Here is a 10,973-nt window from a genome sequence, read left to right on the forward strand (position 1 = left end):
ACCTGGCTGTACATTTCAGGGACTCCAGATAACTGGGTGTGTGTGAGTTCCTGGTTGTGGGTGGATGTCTGTGTTTGAGCGGCTGCAGAAGCCCTAAGGGAGCTGCCCAGGCATGTGGGAGAGAACAGCAGCTCAGCCACCCACCGAGGTTCCCAGTGACTAAGTAGTTTCAGTCAGGGTTTCCAGAGTCCTAGGCAGAGCCTCAGGCACTCAAAGGAGCTGCTATAATAGCTGGAATAATAGTTTCATGAGCGTGAGAATGGGGTGAGAAGACCTGCCCCAGATGCACACGTGTATGATATTTCAGTCAGACTCTCTCCTGAGGATGGCTTGGAGCAGACAGCAGGCTGCGACCCACGCGGCTCACCTCAGGAATGAAGTCCAGCAGGAGCTCGAAGGGAAAAAAGATCCTGCCCTGGGATGAAAAGTGACATTTCTAGAGAAAAGAGACCCCAGGACTGTGCCCTCCGTCATTTAGGGGGGTGTGTACGGAACAGTGATTTGAGGCAATATAATCAATCTGCCAAAAGTATATTTAGAACTCACTATTTGCCAGTTACTGGAATGAAGCATAAACAATCTCTGCCCTCCAGGAGCTTACATTCTAATGGAGTAGACAAAAGCAAGTAATTATGTACAAAGAAAACATATACAGTGTAAATAAAACAATGCCAGAGGGAAGACACTTATACTGGGGTGGGGGTGGGGTAGGGAAGGGCCTCTGGAAGGAAGTGGGATTTGAGCTGAGTCTTGAAGGAAGATCAGAATTAACCATTTCTGAAAAATTGAGAATTTGTTCTTTTCTAAAAAGTGACTTTTTGGGTGAGAGGAAGGGAGAGAATTTAAAACTGAAAATAAAATAATATTTTAAAATTGGCTTTGTTGATACCTTTAGTTTTTGCATCATAAGTCTCCCCTGGATAGACCTCCCCTATCCTATCCCCCATCCCCCCAGTGGCTATGTAGCATTTTACGTCTATCTCCCCCACTTTGCTGTCAGGAGGAGGAAGAAATGTTTCTTTGCCAGAATTTGTTCTTGAAGGAAATTGCCAATACTGTACTAGGGGGGCAACAACAAAGCTATATTTAATTCAACTCAGTTACCATTATTTACAGAAATCTTTCAAAGTTCCCTAATGTTCCCTGGACTGATTGCACCAAATGTCATACTGCCCTGAAAAGAGCAAAAGATCTTCAGTTGACCTAGGAGCAATCTCAGCTGTGTGACCTTGGTCAAATCACATAACTTCTAGACTGCCATGTTTATAACTGTCTGTGGCAAGAGGGGGTTTAAAAAGAGGCCTTTTCCAATATAATGATATTGATAAAAATAATCGATAAGTAGATAGAGCCCTGGTCTTGGTATCAGGGAGCTCTGGATGCAAGTCCTACCCAGGACACTCCCAGCCTGCACCAACCTGGGCCAATCCCATTACCTCTCACTGCCCCAAGTAACTAACTCTCCAAGGCTAAGGGGCAGATGTACCTTGGTGGAGTTTTGTTTTTTCCAGGCAAGTCCCTTCACCACCACCATTCCAGATAAACCAACCCAGAAGTGGTAATGAGGCCATTTGGAACTTCTTCAGGAGTCTGCATTCTCACAGTACCTTTCAAGTGAGTGCCCTGGTTACTATCCTACTGTGGGAAGCCATTATTTTCTTTCATTGTGTGAGTGAAATTTTGAGTTTAAAAAGCATTCAGAGGCTCTCTGGGAAACTATAGTCCAAGAAGGAATAGGGAAATAAAATGGGTGTCACCCTTGAACAGGTTTCAGGAGGTGCAGACTCTCGGGAAGAGAAGGGAAGAGGATTTGAGTTTTTATCCTAGGAAACCCCAGTCTCTTGGACCTGTAGGGGTGGAGCTGAGATCTCAGTTTCGGTCTGGTATGTCTTTCACAACCCATAAAGTCGTTTGAAGCTTTATGAAAACATCTCCCAACAAATGAGATCCCTCTGGCATTTTAGGCTCCAATCAGTTCTTGCATGAAACACATGTCATTAATTTCCCCCCAGGGCCCTTGAGAAATTTATAATTATACTTTGGCTCCTTCCTTACTGTAACAGGAGAAGGGCTGTGGGAAAATTTGCATTAACCTTGAATTCATACAGTCTTTCAGTAGTGGCTTCCAGATGTGACTTAGAGAAAGTTTAAGAAGACACTTGGTAAGATTGACAGGTGGCGGTGGGGCTTGAGGCTGTTTTTTGTAGGTTAGGGAAGGGTCAAGTACTTTGAAATTGTCCTAGCTTTTAGCTGGGGGGTGGGGTCACAGTGGCTCAGTTGTCTTTGTCTTTCTAAGGCTCAGGAATAGAATTCTGCAATCCTTGAGCTCTTGAATGGGACCGTCCCTTAGTCCAATGTCCTAGTTTTATAGAGACCTGGGTCCCACTATATGGCTTAAAATTTGATCTACTTTTAAATCACAGAAATGGTGCATTATGATTATATTACTGATTTTATTACTTTCTTGTAAGAAAACAAGTTTTGTCAAAAACCTATTTGGAAAAGAATACATAGTCATTTAAAAGTAATGGATATTTTTATTTTCCATAATTTCAGATGATGATTCAAATAAACGGTTAATTATCATTCTTTCTACTGGCCTCAACTGGTACTGTCCTTATAAGAGGGCTGTTTATCGATGTGATAGGAGTAACATCTACCAAAGTCATACAGGCTAGGTTATTTTGCCATAGAGGCTTGGCTAGGTTTTCCCTGACAAGACACTTGAAATCATCCTCTAGACTTCATTGGTCCAGGGGACTAAGGTTCCAACCCATTGACACAGATCCTTGGTTGACTAAATATAAAAAGACAACACACACTTGATATACTCTTACAACTGGGGACAAAGTATGCTGGGATAGATAGATAGATAGATAGATAGATAGACAGACAGACAGATAGATGTATCGATAGACAAATAGACAGATAATGATAGAAATAGATGATAGATGAATAGACAAATGGATGGTTTGAGATATAGATGGATGAAGAGATGGATATATTTGTGTGTGAGAGAGGAAAAAGAGAGAAGAGAAAGAGAAGAAAATGAGAAGAGAGAAAGAAAAAGAGAGAGGAGGGAGAGGAAGAGAAGGAGGAGATAGTTTTTATTAAGTACTTACCGTATCAGGTACCATGTTAGGCACTGAGGATGTGTGAAAAAGAAGCCACCACCACCACCACCACCACCACCACCACAACAATAACAACAAGGAGAACAGCCCAACAGCAACTCGGTCCCTATCCTCAAGGAGCAGACATTCTACCAAGGGATTACAACACATAAGAGGAAGCTGAGAAATGGGAGAGGGACAAAGAAGAAGTCTCCTGGAGAGCAATGACACAGTGCACCCTGGGCACCATGAAGGACCACTGAGCATGGGAGAAGCCAATACATAAAGGGAAGCTGAAGGGGGAGGGGAGTTGGAAAACATTGTCTCAGGGGCAAGGCTGCTGTCCAGGAGGTGGAAAGGTCTGGAGAGTGAGGGGTAGAGCAACAGGGAAGTTAGCATGGTCTGGATGCCTCATGAAATGGTGGTCTGTGCTAGAGTCTCACCCATCAGGAGAGTGGGTCTGAGGTGAGCTGTTAATGTCCATTAATTGAGAAAATACATGATGACAAAAATAGATTTCAAATTCAGCACCCCCTTGTAATTAATCACAATGTCATCAACATACATTTAAACAATGTTATGGCATTTTTTATCTCACCAAGACAGAGAAGTTAGGAGAAGTTGCACTCAGAGGTGCCTAGAGGCCCCAAGGAGGAAGAGGTGAGTTCAAATTTAGCTTCAGGGGCTTACTAGCTGTGAAATCTGGGCAAGTCACTTAATCTCTGTCTGTCTTAAGTTATTTCAGATATAAAATGGGGGTGATAATAGCATTTATTTCCCAGTGTTTTCTCGAGGATCAAATGAGGTAAGTGGCTGAAAGTGCTGAGGAAAGTGCTTGGCACATAGTAGGCACTTCGTAAATGTTTGTTGATTGATTGTTTGTTAATTGCTTAGCACAGTGTCTGGAACTTAGTAGGCTTCTTCCTGCACTAAACTGAACCAGTATCAGCCCACCTAAGTGAATGCTGTATGTGTCCTTGGTAAACATCTTTTCCATACTATTGCTTAGTAAACTTTGTGAAAGATTGGATGTCTCATTTCATTCATATCCAGAGCTTGAACCATGAACTAGTTGAGTCAGGTCTGATCCAGGACAATTGTCTTTGGTTTCTGAGAATTTAATTCCGGGTGGTGAAGCTGCCATTCTCCCCTGTCATTCTTGGTGTTGAAGGGTAGTTGGCTGAAGCACTAGGCTGACAAGGTTAAGACCAAAGGCTTAGCTTTGTCTTTTTGCTATATTTCACCTGACATTTGTACCTGTGACGTTTGTACTCACTGCAATCAGCACTTGGTTCATGAGACAGGGACACATCTTCCCCTGCAATCTAAAGTTGCTGCCAGTAGATGGTGATAAGGTGCCTCACTCATGTGGTCTACAGCACTCGTTTTAATCTGAAATCTAAATGACTGATTTGCTTTTTGGGCAGGATGGGAAATATTACTTAAAATTACATACATTTACTACTTAAGTTATTACCTAATATAACTATTACTTAAAATTACTTTAAAAATTCATATAATTAAACAAAAGATTCCCTTAAAAATGGGCAGTGAGGTGGCTCACTGGATAGAGGGCTGGGCCTGGAGTCAGAAAGATTCCTCTTCTTGAGTTCAAATCCAAACTCAATTACTAGCTGAGTGACCCTGGGCAAGTCACTTAACCCTGCTTGCTTCAGTTTCCTCCTCTGTAAAATGAGCTGAAGAAGGAAATAGCAAATCACTCCAATATCTTTGACAAAAACCCACAAATGGAGTCATGAAGAGTCAGACTTGACTGAAACAACTGAACTATAACAACTTTAAAAAGCGTGTTTTTAAAAGAAACAAATGCCTGGATACACTTAGATACTAAATAAAAGGTACGTCCCTCAAGGGCAGAGACTGTTTCAATTTTGTTTTTGTTCCACTAGAACCTGGAACACATAAGAGGTGGTTTTTTTTTTTTTTCTGGAGGGGGGAAGGTAGGGCAATTGGGCTTAAGTGACTTACCCAAGGTCACACAGTTTTTTTTTTGTGTTAAGTGTCTGAGGTCAGATTTGAACTCAGGTTCTCCTAACTCCAGTGCTGGTGCTCTATTCACTGTGTGTAGCAGCAAGCACCCCAAGCGTCCTCAGGGTTTGCAGCTACCACAGGTTCTTGGATCTGCTTTGTTAAAGGAAAGCAACTCAAAATGGCTTAACAAGCTTACTTTAATCAGTCAGACATATATCGTTTACCTTGTTCAGGGGAAATAGGTCAGCACCCCAAACTTCAAAGCATACAGGCAGAATTATCAAGACATTAACAGATCAAGTAGACAGCTTTCCAAACTGTCCAGCCATTACATCCATACCTAGTCAACATCTGGGTTTCCACATCTGGGTTTTTCAAAGCCAGGGGACTCTCAACAATGGCTTCCCAGAATTCAGATCAAATCACAGAACACTTCTCAAAGTGAGTCCCAAAACAAAACTACACATCAGGGCTTATATAGCCTTCTCCTGGCTCAGAGAATTTAACAACCTTATTGACCCACTGGCCAATCAAAAAGTATCTACTGAAAAACAAGCCTCCCTCCCCAGGCTTCTGGTGCACTTTAGCCTAGGGGCAGGGAAGATCTTCCAAATTTGCATTCCCATTACACTGTGCCACCTAGCTGCCCCATAAGAGGCATTTTTAAAATGTTTGCTGACTTCCAGGGACTGAGCCAAAATGGAGAAATAGAGAAAGCACTGAGCTGAGCTCTCCCAATAGTCTCTTCCAAACACGTTTAAAGTAATACCTCAAAGTGAATTCTGGAGGGTCAGGGCCAACAACAAAAAAAAATTTGGAGTGATTTATTCTTCTTGCCCAAGACAACGTAGGAGATCAGAAAAAGAGATCTGTGATAGGTAGGTTGGGGTGGAAGCTGACCAGAAGCCCACATGGATGAAACACCAGTAGTAGGTGACAGAAAAAGCAGTAGGTAGTGGTGACAGAAGAAGCAGCAGCTTCAGGAAGTCTCAAGAGGACCTGGCAACTGGTCAGAAAGAAATTACATGGGACCCCTGTGCTAGCACTGGACTCAGGATTAGACTCTGTTTGGCAGCTACATTGCCTCAACCCACTTCTGGGACAGAGTTCAAGGGTGAGAGGGGCACTTTTGGTCAAGAAGGAGTAGAACTCTTAAGAGGCAGTAGTGCCTTTGCATGAGGAATCAGGGACCCTGATGTACAGTATCACTTCCAGGTCCTGAGGAGCAATATATATTGTAATCTGAAGGAATCAGGGGCCCTTCCTGGGTTAGGACCAGCATGCAGACCAAGACAGCAATGACCACACCTTTCCCCAGATCACAACACTTTGGAAACACTAAAAACTTCCAAACCCTCAGAACTAACTCTGAAAACAGCAGTGCAAAAAAAACCCTGAAGCTTGACACAGTGCTCTGCTCCCCTCCACAGCAGTAATAAAGCCCAGTTTTAACATAAAGTTCCACATCAAGAAATAACACGGAAAAATGAGCAAACAACAACAAAAGAACCTGACCATAAAAATCTACTATGATGATAGGGAAGATCAAGACATGTGGGGAGCCAAAGAAATCTGGTTCAGAACTCAGATATGAAATCCTAATAGTGGGCTTTAAAACAAGAATCTCTTTGAGATGCAACTTTTCATCAGGTTAGCTCCTGAGTTCTTTGTTATGGGTTACACTTATTATAAGGATATTACTTGAGTTCTGAGATCAATAGGCTATATCCCAAGATTTTAGTTATTGAGAGCCAAAATATTTGATTCAGCACTCAGATATCTTTGGGTGGTCAGCTCTAAACGTGATGTCTTTTGAGGATTTCAGTTTTGGCTTTGAAGTTTGCTCTCAATTGTGTCTGTTTATGACTGAGGCTGCATTAGCAGGTACCTGAGACCTAGATCAAAGGTCTTGCCCTAAGACTTTAGTTTCCTAGATAACAAATCCTTGTCAAATTATCTATTCTGTGCTACTTCCAGGATACAACAGACTAGGTAATGATTAGAAAACTTGAGTCCCCTTCCTTTGTCTCTTTTGCTCTATAAAAACCTTGTCCTGATAATCAATGAATGGAGTTCATTGTTCTTCCTTGAACTAGCCATATGGCCTGGTCATTTCTTATTCATGTCTCTGAATCATGCTAAGTGTTGGACACTGAGCAGCCCATGGCAAAGACAGAAACTCAGAAGAAGACAATGAAGTCAAAATATCTACAAGCAAAACCTCAAAGAAAAAGAAGAATTGGACACAAGCCCCAAAAGAATTCCTGGAAGAGCTAAAAAATGATTTTCAAATCAAATGAGACTGGTAGAGGACAAATTAGGTAAAGAAATGAGAGTAAAGGAAGAAAATTATGAAAAGACAACAGCTTGGTAAAAGAGGCACAAAAATACTGAAGAAAATAACACCTTAAGAATTGTCCAAGTGGAAAAAAGTCACTGAGGAAAATAATTCCTTAAAAATGAGAATTGGGCAAATAGAAGCTAATGACTCTGCAAGATACCAAGAAACAATAAAACAAAGTTACAACAATGAAAAACTGATCTGGAAAATAGAGAAGAGAGAATTTAAGAATCATTGGATTATCTGAAAGCCATGACCAGATAAAGAGCCCAGTTATCATATTTCAAGAAATTATCAAGATAAATTGTCTCAATCTCCTAAACCACAGGGTAAAATAGAACTTGAAAAAAATCCACTGACCACCACCTGTACAAGATCCCTAAATGAGAATTACCAAGAACTGTATAGCCAAATTCCAGAGCTCCCAGATCAATGGGAAAAATATTTCAAGCAGTCAAAAAAAAATTCATCAAAATACTGTGGAACCACAGTCAGGATCACACCAGATTTAGCAGCTACCATGTTAAAAGAGCAGAGGACTTGGAATATAATATTCCAGAAGGCAAAAGAGCTGGGATTACAACCAAGAATAACATACTCAGCAAAAATAAAAGATTATAGCAATATATCACAAAGATTATATACTATAAACAGGTGGGATTTGTAAGGGGAATGCAAGATTGGTTCACTATTATTAGTAATAAAAACAACAACACCTATTTGATTATATCAATAGATGCAGAAAATGCCTTTGGGGGCAGCTAGGTGGCACAGTGAACAGAGCACCGCCCTGGAGTCAGGAGGACATGAGTTCAAATTTGACCTCAGACACTTAACACAAAAACTAGCCATGTGGCCTTGGGCAAGTCACTTAATGCCAATTGCTCTCCAAAAAGCAAAAAAAAAAATGCCTTAAAAAATACAACACTCATTCCTATTAAAATCACTAGAAAGCAAAGAATAAATGGAATCTTTCTTAAAATGATAAGTAGTAGCTATCTAACACCAAGCGCAAGCTTTATCTGTAACAGGGATAAACTTGGAGCCTTCCCAATATTCAATATTGTAGTAAAAATGCTAGCTATAGCAATAAGACAAGTAAAAGAAATCAAAGGAATAAAAATAGGCAATTAAGAAATGAAACTATCACTCCTTGCAGATGATATGATAGTATACTTAGAGAATCCTAGAAAATCCACTAAAAATTAGTTGAAACAATTAACAACTTAAGCAAAGTTACAGGACATAAAATAAATCCATATAAACCACCAGCATTTCTATATACTACCAAACAAAACCCAGCAGCAAGAGATAAATTTCATTTAAAATAGCTGCAGACAATATAAAACACCTGGCAGTCTACCTGCCAAGACAAACCCAGGGACTCCATGAACACAGTTACTGAATACTTTTCACACAAATAAATACAGAGCTAAATAAGTGAAGAAATATTAATTGCTCATGGGTGGACTAAGCCAATATAAAAAATTACAATTCTGCCTAAATTAATTTACTTATTTGGTACCATGACAATCAAACTACCAAAGAATTCTTTTATAGAGCTAGAAAAATAATAACAAAATTCATCTGAAACAACAAAATTTAAAGAATATCAAGGGAATCAATAAAAAAAATGGAAAGGAAGTCAGCTTGCTAATTCTAGATTTCACACTATATTTTAAAGTGGTAATCATCAAAACAGTCTGGTACTGGCTAAGAAATAAGAGTAGAGGATCAGTGTAATGGATTAGATACCCAATACACATGAGTAAATGACTATAGCAATTTAGTATTTAATAAATGCAAAGATCTGAGCTTTTTGAATAAGAGCTCAACATTTGATTAAAATTGCTGGGAAATCTGGAAAGCAGTTTGACAGGAAATAGGTTTAGATTGACATCTCACACTATATAATTGGACCACAATAGGTCCCAGCCCAAGCTCCATTTAATGGTTGTATTTTGGGCCCTCCTGGCTTAGAGATAATGACTATGGTTACTATTGCTCTTTGGAACAGCAACCCTGATGGTCTTCCTCCCCCAGCTTGATTTTTTTTTCTTTTTTCTAATCAAAGGAGCCATCCCTTGACTTCTTTTTTTTTTCAACTTTTATTTTTTTAATTAATTAGTTTGTTTCCTTTTAGTTTACAGGATTCAATTCCACAATTCTTTGAGTTTCATATTTTGTCTCCCTCCCTCCCCTCCCCACCATGGTGGCATATAGTCAAGTATAGGATCTGTAAATACTTTCACATTATACATTAGTCAGGTTATAAAGACGGATTGTATCAGCTGGAATGAAAAATGGTAAAGAGGACATAAAACCAAACAAGAGAAGGAAAAAGATCAGGTATTTTTCTTCCACCTGGATATAAACTCAGTTCTTTCTAGTTCTTTCTCTGGATGTACATATTTCTCTCCATCATGGGTCTTTTGGGATTGACTTATATCACTGCATTGCTGAGAGGAGTCCAGTCTATCAAAGTTGGTCATCACACATACATTGTGTCTGTAATTGCGTACAAATTTCTCCTGGTTCTACTCTTCTCACTCAGCATCAGTTTGTATAAGCCTCTCCAGGTAAATATGAAAACTGTCTGCTCCTCGTTTCTTATAGCACAATAGTATTCCATAACATGCATATACCACAACTTGTTCAGCCATTCCCCAATTGATGGGCACCTCCTTAATTTCCAATTCTTTTCCACCACAAAAAGAGCTGCTATAAACATTTTTGTACATATGGGTCTTTCTCCCACTTCTATGATCTCTTTGGGATATAACCCTAGGAGTGGTATTGCTGGATCAAAGGGTATGAAAGTATTTATAGCCCTTTGGGCCTAGTTCCAGATTGCTCTCTGTACTGTAACACCAAGGAAAGGCAACTTCCCAAGGTTCAAAATAGCAGCATAGGTGCTCTCCATTTTATTCAGTGACAAACCAAGAACAGAGAAGATCAAAACATGACATCATTCCAAATACAGCATTTACTAAGTGTGATTAAATAATCTCCAAGTACTACCCCACCCCAGGACCTTCCAATCAATCAATCAATTACAAAGTCCCTGTTCTAAATACTTCTCCACCCCTAGGCTATACCTTCATTTAGTCCACCACAAAGCCCCTCTTCTCAAATGGAGATTAGTTTCCAAACATAAGTAAAGTACATTCACTTGTTCAACCATAGAACACAAAAAGATCAAAAGTTCCCCACCCCTGGATCACAATTGAATCTACCCCAGAGTTATATCAAGTTTAAGCACAGCACTTAATACCCAAATGGAGGTCTTTTCTTCATCTTGACATTAGGCAAGTTCTCAGCAATCTTACTTCCTAGGGAGACAAGGCTTAGCAAGGCCACAAGATACATAGCCAGTCCCTTCATTAATTCATCCTCTGTCTGTAGAACAGTCCTAGAACCCATGAAAACATTAACAAAACCCTCTCCTAGGATTTCTGTAAACATACAACAAGAAAATCCTTCTTCAGGGCTTCTGAACCAACAGAAAGGTTCCCAGACCCCTGCAA

This window comes from Petaurus breviceps, unplaced genomic scaffold (genome assembly GCF_028583685.1).
Source record: "Petaurus breviceps papuanus isolate PSGF00001 unplaced genomic scaffold, PetGlider_PUasm1.0 91041, whole genome shotgun sequence".
NCBI classification, from domain to species: domain Eukaryota; kingdom Metazoa; phylum Chordata; class Mammalia; order Diprotodontia; family Petauridae; genus Petaurus; species Petaurus breviceps.